The sequence below is a fragment of the Pipistrellus kuhlii genome, unplaced genomic scaffold (genome assembly GCF_014108245.1).
Source record: "Pipistrellus kuhlii isolate mPipKuh1 unplaced genomic scaffold, mPipKuh1.p scaffold_m20_p_2, whole genome shotgun sequence".
NCBI classification, from domain to species: domain Eukaryota; kingdom Metazoa; phylum Chordata; class Mammalia; order Chiroptera; family Vespertilionidae; genus Pipistrellus; species Pipistrellus kuhlii.
The window spans coordinates 96,234,461-96,248,114 of record NW_023425515.1 but is presented as its reverse complement, the minus strand read 5'-3'; the positions used below and the strand labels follow the sequence as shown (position 1 = coordinate 96,248,114).

Here is a 13,654-nt window from a genome sequence, read left to right as displayed (position 1 = left end):
GATATTTAAAATTCTTCTACTCTAACATTTTAGAACCCTTACATTGTCCAAGTATTGTTTCAGCTTCTATTATAGTTGTTAATATATATTGTTCTTCTACTACTGGACTATGATGGCTCAGTGACTTAGCTCTCTGTTGTTTCCATTATTTACTCCAGTTAAGTCTTTTCATTTCCTATCAGATTTTTGTTCAATATGAGGTTTTAATACAAGTTCATTTACTAAAACATGATCAATTTAGTACTGCTTTGTTTCACCACTTTCATTTATCTGTTGTACTCTCTTTTTAGGAAGTATTATCCATCTACTTTATTATAAAAGTTGAAAGTACCCTTGCTCAAAAGTGACAATTAATTTAGTGAGCCTTCATAATACCTATTATTTAACCAGAGAATTAATATTTGGAACAAAATGTATTTTCCTCTTCAATCAGCAGTTCTATGTAGTGCTTCTACTCCATAAATTCACTGTGTTTAAAAGAAGATTAGAACTGACAACAATGAGACACATGTCTGAATTTTTGACATGAAAATAAAAATGAGTTCTTGTGCATAGGAAGTCCAAAATTCATCTTTTTTTTGCCTAAGGTTTTGTTTTCTCAATGTAAGTTACCAGTTTAATATAATATTGTTGACTTAACCATGATGAATTTCAAGCTAAAGGCAGAAATGAATTTTGCATTAATAAATTGTTTTGAGATGAATTCAGAGTATTTCATTATATAAGAAGGGCAACTATAAAGCATGATGGTGGTCTTTCATCATTACTACCTGTGGCCCATTTGTGAATCTGACATTTATCAGTGTGACAGAGAATATTAAGCAAGTGATGGACAGTTATTAGCTGAAGTCCTGATATATTTACATCATGGGAAAATGCATTTGGTATTTTCTTGCTGGCAACTGGTCTGCTGTTCATAATTTGATGGAAAATTGATTAATCACACATTTAACTCAATGCAAGATCTTCTGCACTATAATAAATTATGGCCATTAATCAATAAGTACAAAGTAATTCCAAGAGTCTGGAGACATGCTGGTTTCTAATAGAAAAACTTGCACTTAGGCCTTTTTGCCAGTGACCACTTCATCTGAGGTATTTTGCACCTGCCTCAATCCAATTAGATGACATAATTAATGAACCTCAATGCTCTTGATAATTTGTTATACAAAAAAAAAGGGGGGAATGTTTTGGCACATCCATTAAAATCTAATGTACAACACTTTGCAGAAAAAGGGAAAAATGGTGATTCAAAGCAACAGCAGGCTTATGCCAGGAATCTTGCCATTTAAGTGTAAGTGTGGGAAGCCACATTCTTATTTCATGTTGGGTGAAGCTACAGCTGCATTTATTTTTAAAAATCTAATGGACTTCTTTTTTCCTTTAGAAAAGTGAACTTGGCCTGTGCAAAGTTTCATGCCATCTTGTTTCTTTTATGACAAATTAAATGGTATGATTAGAATAAGTATTCAGGAAGTATTGTTTCAGAGTCAATCTAATAAATGTTTCCTTGGTTAAGTATCAGTTACAGTTTTACATATCACAGTCATTCTGCACCTGTTTTTTGCAGCTAACAATAGGCCTCTCACTAGATTTTAGTGAGAGAAAGCCTGGGAAGATAAAAAGAAAACCAGTTTGTAGCTAATTCTGTCACTAAGAAATGCCAAGAGTTGAATGTCCTTAGAGACTTTGAAAAACAATTAGCTGTGGATTACAGGTCTAAAAGGCCTTACCTAACTGTACCTGGAAAATACTTTGCCCATTTAATGCCTTCTAAGCTGTCACTGAGCTTGAACTTTAGTCCCAGTGATTAATGAAAAGCTGCAGGGCACAGCTAGAAGCTAAAGTCTCAATTATGAAAAAGCAGTAACTAGTTTAATGTGCTGCTGCTTTTATACTTAAAGTGACAGCTATGAGAAATGGCAATATTTCCAATCATGCTTTAATAATTTATCACTCATTTATTGGCATGTCCAATGTACTTTACTCCTACTATTCTTTTTCTGGGCTCTTGGGGTTGTCACACTGAAGAACGCAATATGGTCTGTTCCTTAAAAAGCAGACCTTTCTTTTTGAAAGCTGGGATCTGTTACTATAAAGTTTCATATCTGTATCTATCATCCATCTATCTATCTATCTATCTATCTATCTATCATCATCATCATCATCATCCATCTATCATTATCTATCTACCTTCTGATTAGTACCATATTATAGCAATAGAACTTTTGAAAAGAGTATAGCCCAGTGCCCTCTATCTACTTAAAGTTTACAAAATGCCGTCTTAAATCCTGGTAGACACCTTGAATTATATGCTTTTGGTCATAAGAGACGTTATACAAGAATGAGTGGAGAAATCAGTGTAAGTCTATCTGTGCCAAGAGCAATCAATCTAGATTATGCAGCCAGCAGACAAGTATAAGCAAACTAGAGGCCCAGTGCACAATATTTGTGCACTGAAGTAGGGGTCCCTTAGGCCGGCCTGCGAGACCCCTTAGGGGATGTCCACCTGCTGGCTTAGGCCCAATTCCCCTGGCAGTCAGACATCCCTCTCACAGTCTGGGACCCCTTGCTCCTTAACCACCCGCCTGCTCTCTGCTCCTTATCTCTTAGCTCCAAGTTCCTTAATGTAGCTACGGAGGTGGGACAGGCTCCCTTCTCCGCCACTGCGCTCACCAGCATGAGCCTGGCTTCTGGCTGAGCAGCACTCCCCATGTGGAAGCACACTGACCACCAGGTAGCAGCTCCTACATTGAGCATCTGCTCCATGGTGGTCAGTATGCATAATAGGGACCAGTCATTCTGCTGGTCATTCCTTTGTTTGGTTAATTTACATCTTAGTGTTTTATGATATAGGCTTAGAGAACATTAAATGAGTTAGATGGAAGACAAGTAAGATTTTTTTCAAGTAATGGTACCAAATATTTTACAAAATTATTTAGGTTTAATTTTATATTTTTAATTTCAGAAGTAAATTATTTAATCAACAGCTGTAGCTATTCCCTTGATGTAGGCTTTTAGATATTAGGCTGCTTCCTGTTGTGTGTGTAGGGCTTAACATGGTACCTGACACAGCACCTGATGATTGGATGAAAAAACAAGTGAACAGAGTCACAAATCTGGGCTATTTGCTAATTTTAATTCATTAATCTTCTCAAGTATTGTTTAAGAATCCACTGTAAACTAAAATTTAAATGAAAATAAGTGAAATTGCAAGGGACTTGCAAATCACAATTATATTTATAAGTATTTTAAATTAATATTATAACATAATATCATAAAGTTTTACATAAGATCAGCATTGATTGTGATTTTTCAGTCTCCTTTAATGAAACAAAGGTGCAAATAAATATGTTTAGTTGTTCTTAAAATGTGACTGTGTAGGCTTTTTCTGAAGTTGACTTTAAAAACTAGAATAGGTTATTAGTGCTTATGATATACTATTGAATACTAAATAATATAGGTAATATGTTTAAGTTGCCTTAGTTTAATTTGTTGTCTAGAGGTTTTCTTTTAAGTCTTAACTTTTAAATCTGTATTTATAAAATACATTTCTCAACTTCATAGTGAAAAGTATGCATCATAAGAGTACAAATAATTTCTCAAAAAACAAACTGCAGGAACTGTTTTGGGTGCATAGATAGAAAACATAAAACTAAAAAGTATCTTTCTTATAATCTAATAGTGAGGAACGTATTTTTGTTTTATTTAATTACCATCATCAATGACACTAGGTAGCAGCCTTCAAGGCTTCAAACCACAAATCAGCAAATAAATGTAAGTGAGGTTGTAAAGCTCAAGTCTCAAAGCAGATGTCAGTTTGCTAATAAAATATTAAAGGAACCAATTTGAACTAAAATTGGCTTAAAGTGCTTCCTACTTGTCTGTCCAGTGAAAGTTCAATTTTTACTCAGATGTCAGTGGCCCTACGCACCAGAGCACATGGATCTTGATGTTCGATGAGCTTTTGGGAAGTTATTTGAGCCCAGTGATAGGAGTGATACACCTTGCTATTTTTTTTGGTAAATAAAAAAGTGAGTTTGATCTGCTACTATAATCAAAACAGACAGATGATAAGTTGTTCACAGAAATTTACTAATCAAAACTATAAAATAAAACTGCAGATTGGGTTGAAGATTTTCTTTTAAATCCAACAGGCTACACACACACACACACACACACACACACACACACACACACACATGCATATATATGTATTTTTTTTAGATAAAAGACCAAAAGCAGAATTTATATTTGGGGCAAGGGCATTTAATGCAGTTTGAAAAATAATGCAACAATATAATTATAAGGAAAAACAATGTCTTTTTTGAACACTTATATTTAATCACATTAAGAATACGGGTCATTTTTAAATTTTATGTGGTATTGGTATATGATTATTTTTCTCTGTGAAAGTTTAAGTAAAAATATGAGCACACATTTACTCCACTGACTGCTAAGTCTATCTAAATAACTTATTAGTAAGGCTGTCTTGACTCTTACTCAGCACTGAACAGTACACTATCATGCTCAGTTCAGCTTTTCATGTCTAGGCATGCTTTTGTGGATTTTTCTTTTTTAATAGAATAATTTTCTTTTCATGCTATTTAACTTATTTAATAACTTTATTTTCAAAATGCTTCAACTTACTTTCCAGAATTATTCTCAAATTCAGATACATTTCTTCAGCAAAATTTGCCTGTGAACTTTGATAAATCATAGTCCCCAACCTTACACTCCAAACATCTGAATTGGCTAGCACCTGTTGAAAGGTGTCATGGGTGCTGCCCTGTTTCTCTCTGTAGACATTGATCCAGGCATCTGTCCACAGACATTTTCTTACATATCTGGGTACACGCACACACACACACACACACACACACACACACACACACAGCATTCAATACATAGATATACACCCAAATTTGCACACAAAACCCATAAAACCTATATTTTAGATGTGAATATAATTTCAGTTCTTTAGGCTTTCAAACCTTTTCCTTTTAGTGTTGTTTTTCCATACAGATTTTAACTTAAAAAATTAAAATTAGCCGTGGCCACCGTCATCTTCACAGTGGGAAGAATTGGGGACAGCTGGAAGCAGCGGTGGTGACTGGAGTAACTTCATGGAAGGGAAGGTCTTTTGCATCTGCCCTCTCCACCAGAAATGGCCGATGTGCTCTGTAACTGTGAGACTGGTTTTCTATCTCTCAGGATTTTACTCTTTAGTTAAAAGGGTTGTTAATCCCCAAACCTTTTCAACTGCAGGATTTCCAGTTCTGATGAGTCTCATGTGGCCACTGCACCTTCCTATACTTAGAAAGAAAGAGAGATAAACATCCATCAGCTGCCTCTTGTAAGCTCCCCAACCTGGAACTGAACCCACAACCGAAGCTCTCAAACAATATGGCCGGATGAAATAATGGGATCATTTGGGCCTCAGAGATTCCAGCTTCCTGGAAAAATAAGTTTTGATTGTCATCTTAAAGGGACCATGTCACACACAAAAAAGCCAGGTTCATAAAACTTTACCTGATGTTTTAGCAGAACCTTTATCGAGTGAAAGGAATGAGTGTGTGATGGTACAATATGTGAATGAATTTCTGGGAAATGATGCACCTGTTGAACAAGAAATTAACAATGCAGAAACATACTTTGAAAGTGCCAAAGTATGCCGAAACCAGTTTGGCTCAGTGGACTGAAAGGTCCCAGATTTGATTCTGGTCAAGGGCATATATCTTGGTTGCAGGCACATCCCCAGTTGGGGGTGTGCAGGAGGCAGCTCATAGATGTTTCTGTCTCATTGATGTTTCTAGCTCTCTATCCTTCTCCCTTCCTCTCTGTAAAAAATCAATAATATACATATATATTTTTAAAAAGTAAGTGCCAAAGTGGTGTGTGTAATCCAAACATGTCCAGAATTGCTACAAAGAAATTTTCAATCACTGTTTCCAGAAATGGCCATCAAGAAACTAATGATTCTGACTGTAACACAGAAAACTAAGAATTTTATGACTATGTGGAGTGCAGAGGTAGAAAATGAAAGAGAAATGCTTTTCGACAGTTGTATCAATGTTGCTAAGGAAATATGCTACGCTCTTCAAGCTGAATGCTATTGGGCTGACCTTACTGACCCATCACCGGCTTGGCGTTTTTGGGACCATATACAAACAACACTCTTTAAAACAGATGAAAGCTATCATCATTTAGGATTCAATCTTGATGACCTTAACTGCTTATAATCTCTGGGGTGCCCATGCAGTTGTAGGAAGTATCTTCATGAATGCAACACCACATAGCCATATTATGAAGAAATTAAGTGGAAACTAGTAGTAATGTTAATTTATTTATTATACTATTTCAACTTAACATATGGGTTAATCTGTAAACACTGTCAAAGGCTTCAGTTTTGAACTCCCCTAGCGGGAAGGAGAAAAAAAAAAAAAGCTCCAGACTGGAGGAATGCAACAGGGAGCAGGAGCCCCTGCCGGACACCAGCCAGCCGGGCACCGGCAGGGAGCCGGGCAACGGGGCCCCCGGGGGTGGGGGGGTGCCCCTGAGCCATCGACCTCTGAGCGCGGGCAACGGAGCCAAGGCCGGGGGCTGCTTCCTGGGTGGCGCCGACCCCCGCAACAGGCTGGAGCAGCGCGGGAGCCCGCAGAGAACAAAAGGGTGCCACAGGCCAACCTGCTGAACTCCCAGGACAAGGAGGAAGAAACCAAAGTTCTCAATGTGAAGAAATCAAGTGAGAGCAAAAGATAGTAAAATTACTTAAGAAAGAATACAAAGAAGATCTTGAAAAATCAATGACTAAGTCAGAACTCAACTCACCAGCCAACATTTCAACATAAATGCGTTTTAAAAAAAAAGGACAGAATGTTGGAACAGCAGCGGCCAGGCCTAGAGTGCCCAGGCACAAAGCAATGGCAACCAGGCCCAGAGCAGCAACGGCCAGGCCCCAGAGCAGCAGCAGCCAGAACCAGAGCAACAACAGCCAGCACTGGAGCAGCCAGACCTGGGGCAGTGGCAGCCAGGCCTGAGGCGGAGGCAGCCAAGCCCAGGGAGGCCAGTCCAGGAACACCCAGACCTGGAGTGGCTGGGCCTGGAGAAGCCAGTCCCAGAGCAGCCAGGTTGGGAGCAGCCAGGTCCAGAACAGCAGTGGCCAAGCCCGGAGCATCCAGGCTGGGAGCGGCCAGATTCGGAGTGGCCAGGCCCGGGGCAGCCGGCCCCAGAGCAGCCGGGTCTGGTGCGGCCAGGCCCGGAGCAGCAGCTGCCAGGCTGGGAGCGGCCAGGCCCGGAGCAGCTGGGTCTGGTGCGGCCAGGCTCGGAGCAGCGGCTGCTAGGCTGGGAGCGGCCAGGCTCGGAGCAGCGGCTCTCAGGCTGGGAGCAGCCAGACCTGGAGCAGCCGGGTCTGGTATGGCCAGGCCTGGAGCAACAGCTGCCAGGGTAGGAGCGGCCAGGCCGGAAGCAGCCGGGTCTGGTGCGGCCAGGCCCGGAGCAGCAGCTGCCAGGTCCAGAGCAACTAGGTCGGGAGCGGCGGTGACCAGACCCACAGCAGCTGGTTGTGAAACCAACCAGAGCAACAGAGGCCAGGCCCGGAGCAGCCAGGCCTGGAACAGCTCGCTCCTCGCCTGCCCCTCCCCCATGGCTGCCTCTCAGACATGGCTGGAAACTTTTGTGGGAACTTGAGGGTCTGCTGAATCAAGTGATGAAGGCTTAGATCTGGATGTGTTGAGTTAGTATAGGGCTGGGGTGTTGATCTGTGAGTGCCTTGGGTGGGGCCTGGATGAGGCTGGTTGACCTATTTGGAAATGTCTTTTGTGTGAAATGTATCATTGGGCATGTGGTGGTATTATTGATATGAGAAAATGCTAAGTAACTGATTTACTATCTGAAAAGGGATTTACTATCGGGGAAAGGGTGGGAGGAAGAGACTGAACATAAACTGTGCACCTATGGATGAGGACAATGGGGGATGGGGAGGGGGCGGAGGGTGGGGTGGGAACCTGGTGGAGGGGGGAAGAAATGAGGAACCTTTGTAACAATATGAACAATAAAGATTTATTAAAATAAATAAATAAATAAATAAATTTACTTATTTTTAGGTATTTATTTAACAATGCTATAAATTTACAGCATTGACAAGGGATTTGAGATTTTTTAATTAACAAAGGTTCATATTGTCTATGAATGCATGTTAAGCACATCCACATTGAATGTAACAATGTATAATATTCTATTTTTAACTTAAAAAATTAAAATGGCTATTATCCCCCTTTATTGGAAAAACCTTAGTTTTAATTATTTTCTCCAAAAGTAAATTGTACATTTGCTTTTTTTCATTGCCATATATTTTTAAATGTGGTTCTTAAGACTCCTAAGAAATTGTATTAATCTTTATAAAGTATTTTTAATGAATGTGATTGAAAAGTCTAGATTTAACTTCTCCTAATTTTCTTTTTTCTTGAAAAAGTCTTGAGTATTGCTGTGAAATCATGTACATATAGGAAAATAAGAATATGAATAATACTACATGTCTATGTATAAAGGCATATGAATCTCATCCTTACACATACTAAAGGAATAATTCTTAACTCATTGTTGTAATAAATAAATGTGGATTATTTTGAGACAAAAATATGCCTCAAGCTGTTAAAACGTATCTCTCCAATTTTAGCAAAAGATGCAAACTGTGATACATTATAGCAATACCTCATTTGTGACAGTTAGCTTTTACAGCATTGTGAAGATTTTAGAAAATCACACCTTTTCATTGTTGAGACTTTGTCAGTAGGAATAGAGGCAAATCTCAGGGGAACTAGTAACTTCTTCCCAATGAATTATTTCATTTTTGTCATATTTGCAATTTTACTTCAGTGTACTTACATGAAATGCCATAGTCATTAAATATGCTTCCTTAAAATGAAAACAGGCTAGAAAGATGAGGTTGTGATGTTATAATCTGCTTTGATCTTGCTGTATATAAAAATAGATGTTCTAATTGCTTTAATTTTATTTTGTATAAGATTACATTTAACTAAAGATGTCTGGCATAAAGGGCAATAATCCCATATTTAAAATGAGTGGCAATTTAATGATATAAAAAGAGGCATTTTTTGTAAATTATAACACAATTAATCAAAATTTTTAAAAAGTTAAATAGTTCTTAAATAGCTCATTTCTTCTCCTTTGAGAAAAGAGAAGAAAACACTACAAGATAAATATCCCTTGGGTAGCAGAAAACAGTTCTAGGTCTTTGGGCAAGGATATAATGATCCCATCATAGAACTTTAAGGTTTGGAATTTTCAATTAAACTGTTCTATTTAGGGATAGTTTCCCCAAAGCTATGGGAGCAACTTGCCCAGACTGGTTTCCTACCAGGTCAGACAAGGTTAAGATATAGAAGCAATATCAGCAGCTTGAGTTATTAGGGGTCATATAGGGGTCACTCCACCAATTCTTTATTTTGATAGATAGTTCCTAACATCTATAGAAGTTTTGCTCAGGGGACTATCAAAACCATCATCATAAGCTTCAATTTTAGAACATTTTTAGCTGACATCCTCTCAACATTTTAGGTGGCCTATATATGTGAACTTATGGTCTTTTTACAATAATACAACCATAGTAATGATAATATTTATGATGATGAACACTGACATTTATTAAGGACTGTTCCAATATATGTGAATATATATGCTGGAAGCAAATTCCAGCAGGTTACAATAAAACTAGTGGCCCGGTGCACAAAATTCGTGAATGGGGGGGTGTCCCTCAGCTCTGCCTGCACCCTCTCCAATCTGAGACCCCCTCAAAGGATGTCCTACTGCCGGTTTACAGGGATCAGGCCTAAACCAGCAGTTGGACATCCCTCTCACAATCCAAGACTGCTGGCTCCTAACCACTCATCTGCCTGCCTGTTTGATTGCCCCTAACCACTCTGCCTGCCAGCCTGCTCACCCCCAACTGGCCCCTTTGCTGGCCTGCTCACCTCCAACTGCCCCTTCTGCTGGCCTGCTCCCCCATCTTCCCTCCCCACCAGCCTGCTTGCCCCCAACTGCCCCCAAGCTGGCCTGCTCTCTCCAAATTGCCCCACCCACTGTCCTGATTACCTCCAACTGACTCCCTCTGACAGCCTACTCTTCCCCAATTGCCCCCCCTGCTGGTCTGCTCACCCCCAACTGCTCCCCCTTCTGGCCTGATCACCCCCAATGGCACCCCCACTGGCCTGATCACTTACAACTGCCATCCCATCCTGGCCTGATCACCCATAACTGCCCTCTCCTCTTGACCTTTAACCACCTCTACCTAGGCCCAGTCTAATTAGAATATTACCCTTTTATTAGTATAGATAGATTTGTCCAATGTGTTTGATAGATTAAAAAAAGAACAGTAGAATATTAAAACATTCAGCACTTGCTACATACTACTTAGTATTCTGTTTCACAGAGATGGCTCTTGTTAGCATTCTTTCTTTTCTATTCTTTTTTTCAATGAATGCACATATATGCTAAAAACAACCTCACATTATTCATTGGGTGCTGTTTGGTAATTTACTTTTCTATAAAGTATGTCATAGACATCTTTCAACAGCAAATAAAACAATTGCTGGTTCTCTTATACTTTTTAATGTATCATAATTGCTACAGTATTGATGAGCATTCTAATGTTGCCATCTTTCTTCTCTCTGACCTCCATCTGCTATATGTATGCATACACATCTCCAGACATTTTGGCTCTATACCACCTGTGTTTAAAATTTTGTTACATATTGCTAAAAGTTGCTCAAAAGATTGTATTATTTTATGTACTTACAAACAACATAGGAGAGTTTCATTTTTCTTAAACTCTGGAAAATAACAGATATTTCCATTATTTTTAATCATTGTCAATTTAATTTTAGAAAAGATGTCATTTTTCATTAAAATTTCAAATTTTAATTTTTAACTAGTAGAAAGGCTGAGCATTTTTCATATATTTTTTTTGGTTCATTATATTCCTTGTTTTTTATGGACTCTCAATTCTAACTCCTTTTTTGTTCCTAGGGTGCCTTTGCAGTTTTTGTTGATCTGCCACAAACTTTATATATTAGCACTTTTGTCTCTCAAATATTTCAAATATTTTTCTACAGGAAAAATAAAATTTTTGTTTTACAGTGAACAAAAATAGTCTAACCATAAGACAACAGAAAAGTTATTTTTTACTTGAAATTCTTCTGGAAGGGAAAGTGTTGGGGTAGCTATTTTATGTTCTCCTTAAAATATATTTGTATAGCAATTTGAGTTAATTTACTATTTCCAAGATGCATTATCATTTGAGGATAGATGAAGCCCATTATTAATTAATTTTTTAACAGTTTCTTTTTTTAAATATATTTTATTTATTTTTTACAGAAAGGAAGGAAGAAAGATAGAGAGCCAGAAACGTCTATGAGAGAGAAACATTGACCAGCTGCCTCCTGCACACCCCCCACTAGGGATGTGCCCACAACCAACATACATGCCCTTGATCAGAATCGAACCCGGGACCTTTAAGTCCGCAGACCAATGCTCTACCACTGAGTTAACCCAGTTTTGGCCCATTATTAATTTCTTATGGCATTGATAAATAATACAGAATCTAAAATATTGGACATTTTAGAAAAACTTAGAAACAAAGGATATAACCAAAAGAACTTGATTTTCAGTCTCATGTTATGATTTATCTGATTTTGGACACACACAGAATGAAAATCTTGCTTCTTAGCAATCAAGGGCTGATGGCACACGTAGAAATGCCCTCCAGTTGTCCTTTTTCTAGAACACTGACAATCCATAGCAATTATATCAATGATATCTATGTGGACTTTTTGAAAAATTTTAGTTTACTTCTTTCCATGAATGGAGTCTTTCCATTTTGTTTATATTTGCTAATAGCAGAAAACATGACTTTATTTCATTCACATAATGAATGGGGTGGGAAATTAACTCTCTTGGAACTAAGATTGTTTAGTTTGTTATGAGACATCATTGACATTTACAGTTTTCTCCCTTTTGTGCTATTCTAGTACACTGTTAAAAGATTGTGCCATAAATCCAAAAGCATGTTTTGCAAAGTTCATATCTGCATTTGATACCTTTAATATTAATAGGAGCGTATCTTTGAAGTGAGTAAATTGAGAAAGTGGCTGAAACTATAGTTTATAAAAAAAGATTAGTGGGTTTAATATGCACTGGAGAGTAAAAGAAAAATCTTATTACTGTATGGAGAAATTACCTCATAAAGAAGCTAATACAGCAGGCTAGGGAGTAATTTTTAACAAGGTTTTTATGATGCTCAAGTGTCAGCGAGTTAATGAACTTATCTTTCTAGTTATTTTCAGACTGTAACGATGCTCTCCTTTTCTAGTTCTTGTGCTTTAAAAAGTAAAATGCATTTAATCACTTATAATAAAACTAATTCATTACTTTAATAAATCAAATACAATCTTATACTGTACACTTAACTGGTGCTGCAATAATGCTAGCGACCAGTCAGGTGCTAATGTTTAGCACAGAACACAGAAAAGGTAACCATGGAGCTTAATTATTATTTAAATCAAAATATCTCATTTTGACAGTGCACAATCATTTTGAGATTTGACTCTGTTTTTAACTATTGTATCCAGGAAGTGGAGACAAAAGAATGAGAAATATTTTGTTTTAATAATTGCATACCTTTTCCAGTATGACTATTTAGTCTTTGAACTAAATACCACACAAACAATTCTGAATTGTTCATTCAATAGCAAAGTAACTTGGATTGGAAGTCAGTAAATCCAGGATGTCTGTTTGTCAAAACCTTGAAGGGAATAGTTAAGAATTACTTAGGTAGGAAGGCCACATTTACATTGTTTTTCTCAAAGACAAAAGACTACCTGCTAAATCCTCACACGACTTGCTAAGAACCATTCTATACCAAAACTGTGATGAATTTAAGAAATAAAGTAAAGGGAGGCCTCCTGGTGCTTACCACAGGCTGTGTGCTTACACTGACTGTACAGAAATAGGAGGCAGAGTAAACCTACCCCATATACACCTCAGCTCAGGCTCTTTGTCTGGTCTGAATTGTGAATGGAGGGACATTGAAAAAAAAAAAAAGAAATAAAGTAAAGGGAAAGATAAAATAATAAAAATATGGTGGGAAAATAAATTTCTTTGTAATATCTAACCTAAATCTGACTTATGATAACAGGTTTTTCATCTATTACTTCAACTATTGGTAGATAAGACACAAACACACTCACAGAAAAATATCTTATTTTAATTTTAACTTTTCTTCAACATTGGAATACTAGTGAAAACAATTTGAATTAGAAGGCCAGTATAAAATCCTAAATACCATTTCATTTTCAAAACATTATTAGACTTAGATAAAATACTCTCTCCTAGTCAGATTAGGTGCCCATTGTCTCCTACTTTTATCAACTTGATAATAAAATCTTCATAGCATCATTTAAGATTCTGGTACCCTGCAGTCAAATACTGGTAGTTAGCGTCCCTTTCATAATAACCGTGCAGAATGCCACTCTACTGGACATTTATTTTCTCCTTTACTAGCCCTCTCCCTTTCAACACTTTCTGTTTCATACTACTCCCTTGATACTTTCTCTGCTAAATCATAGTAAGTCATATT

At 37.6% G+C, this 13,654-nt stretch overlaps 1 non-coding gene and 1 pseudogene across 1 annotated transcript; both read left to right on the top strand.

Annotated features, from left to right (window-relative positions):
- Positions 1-5,152: 5,152 nt before the first annotated feature.
- On the top strand, positions 5,153-8,195 carry LOC118722614 (annotated as a pseudogene).
- Positions 8,196-12,974: 4,779 nt separating this feature from the next.
- Positions 12,975-13,106, top strand: LOC118725150. The gene has a single exon (XR_004989890.1). It is a non-coding gene; the product is annotated as a small nucleolar RNA SNORA51 (small nucleolar RNA).
- Positions 13,107-13,654: the final 548 nt, after the last annotated feature.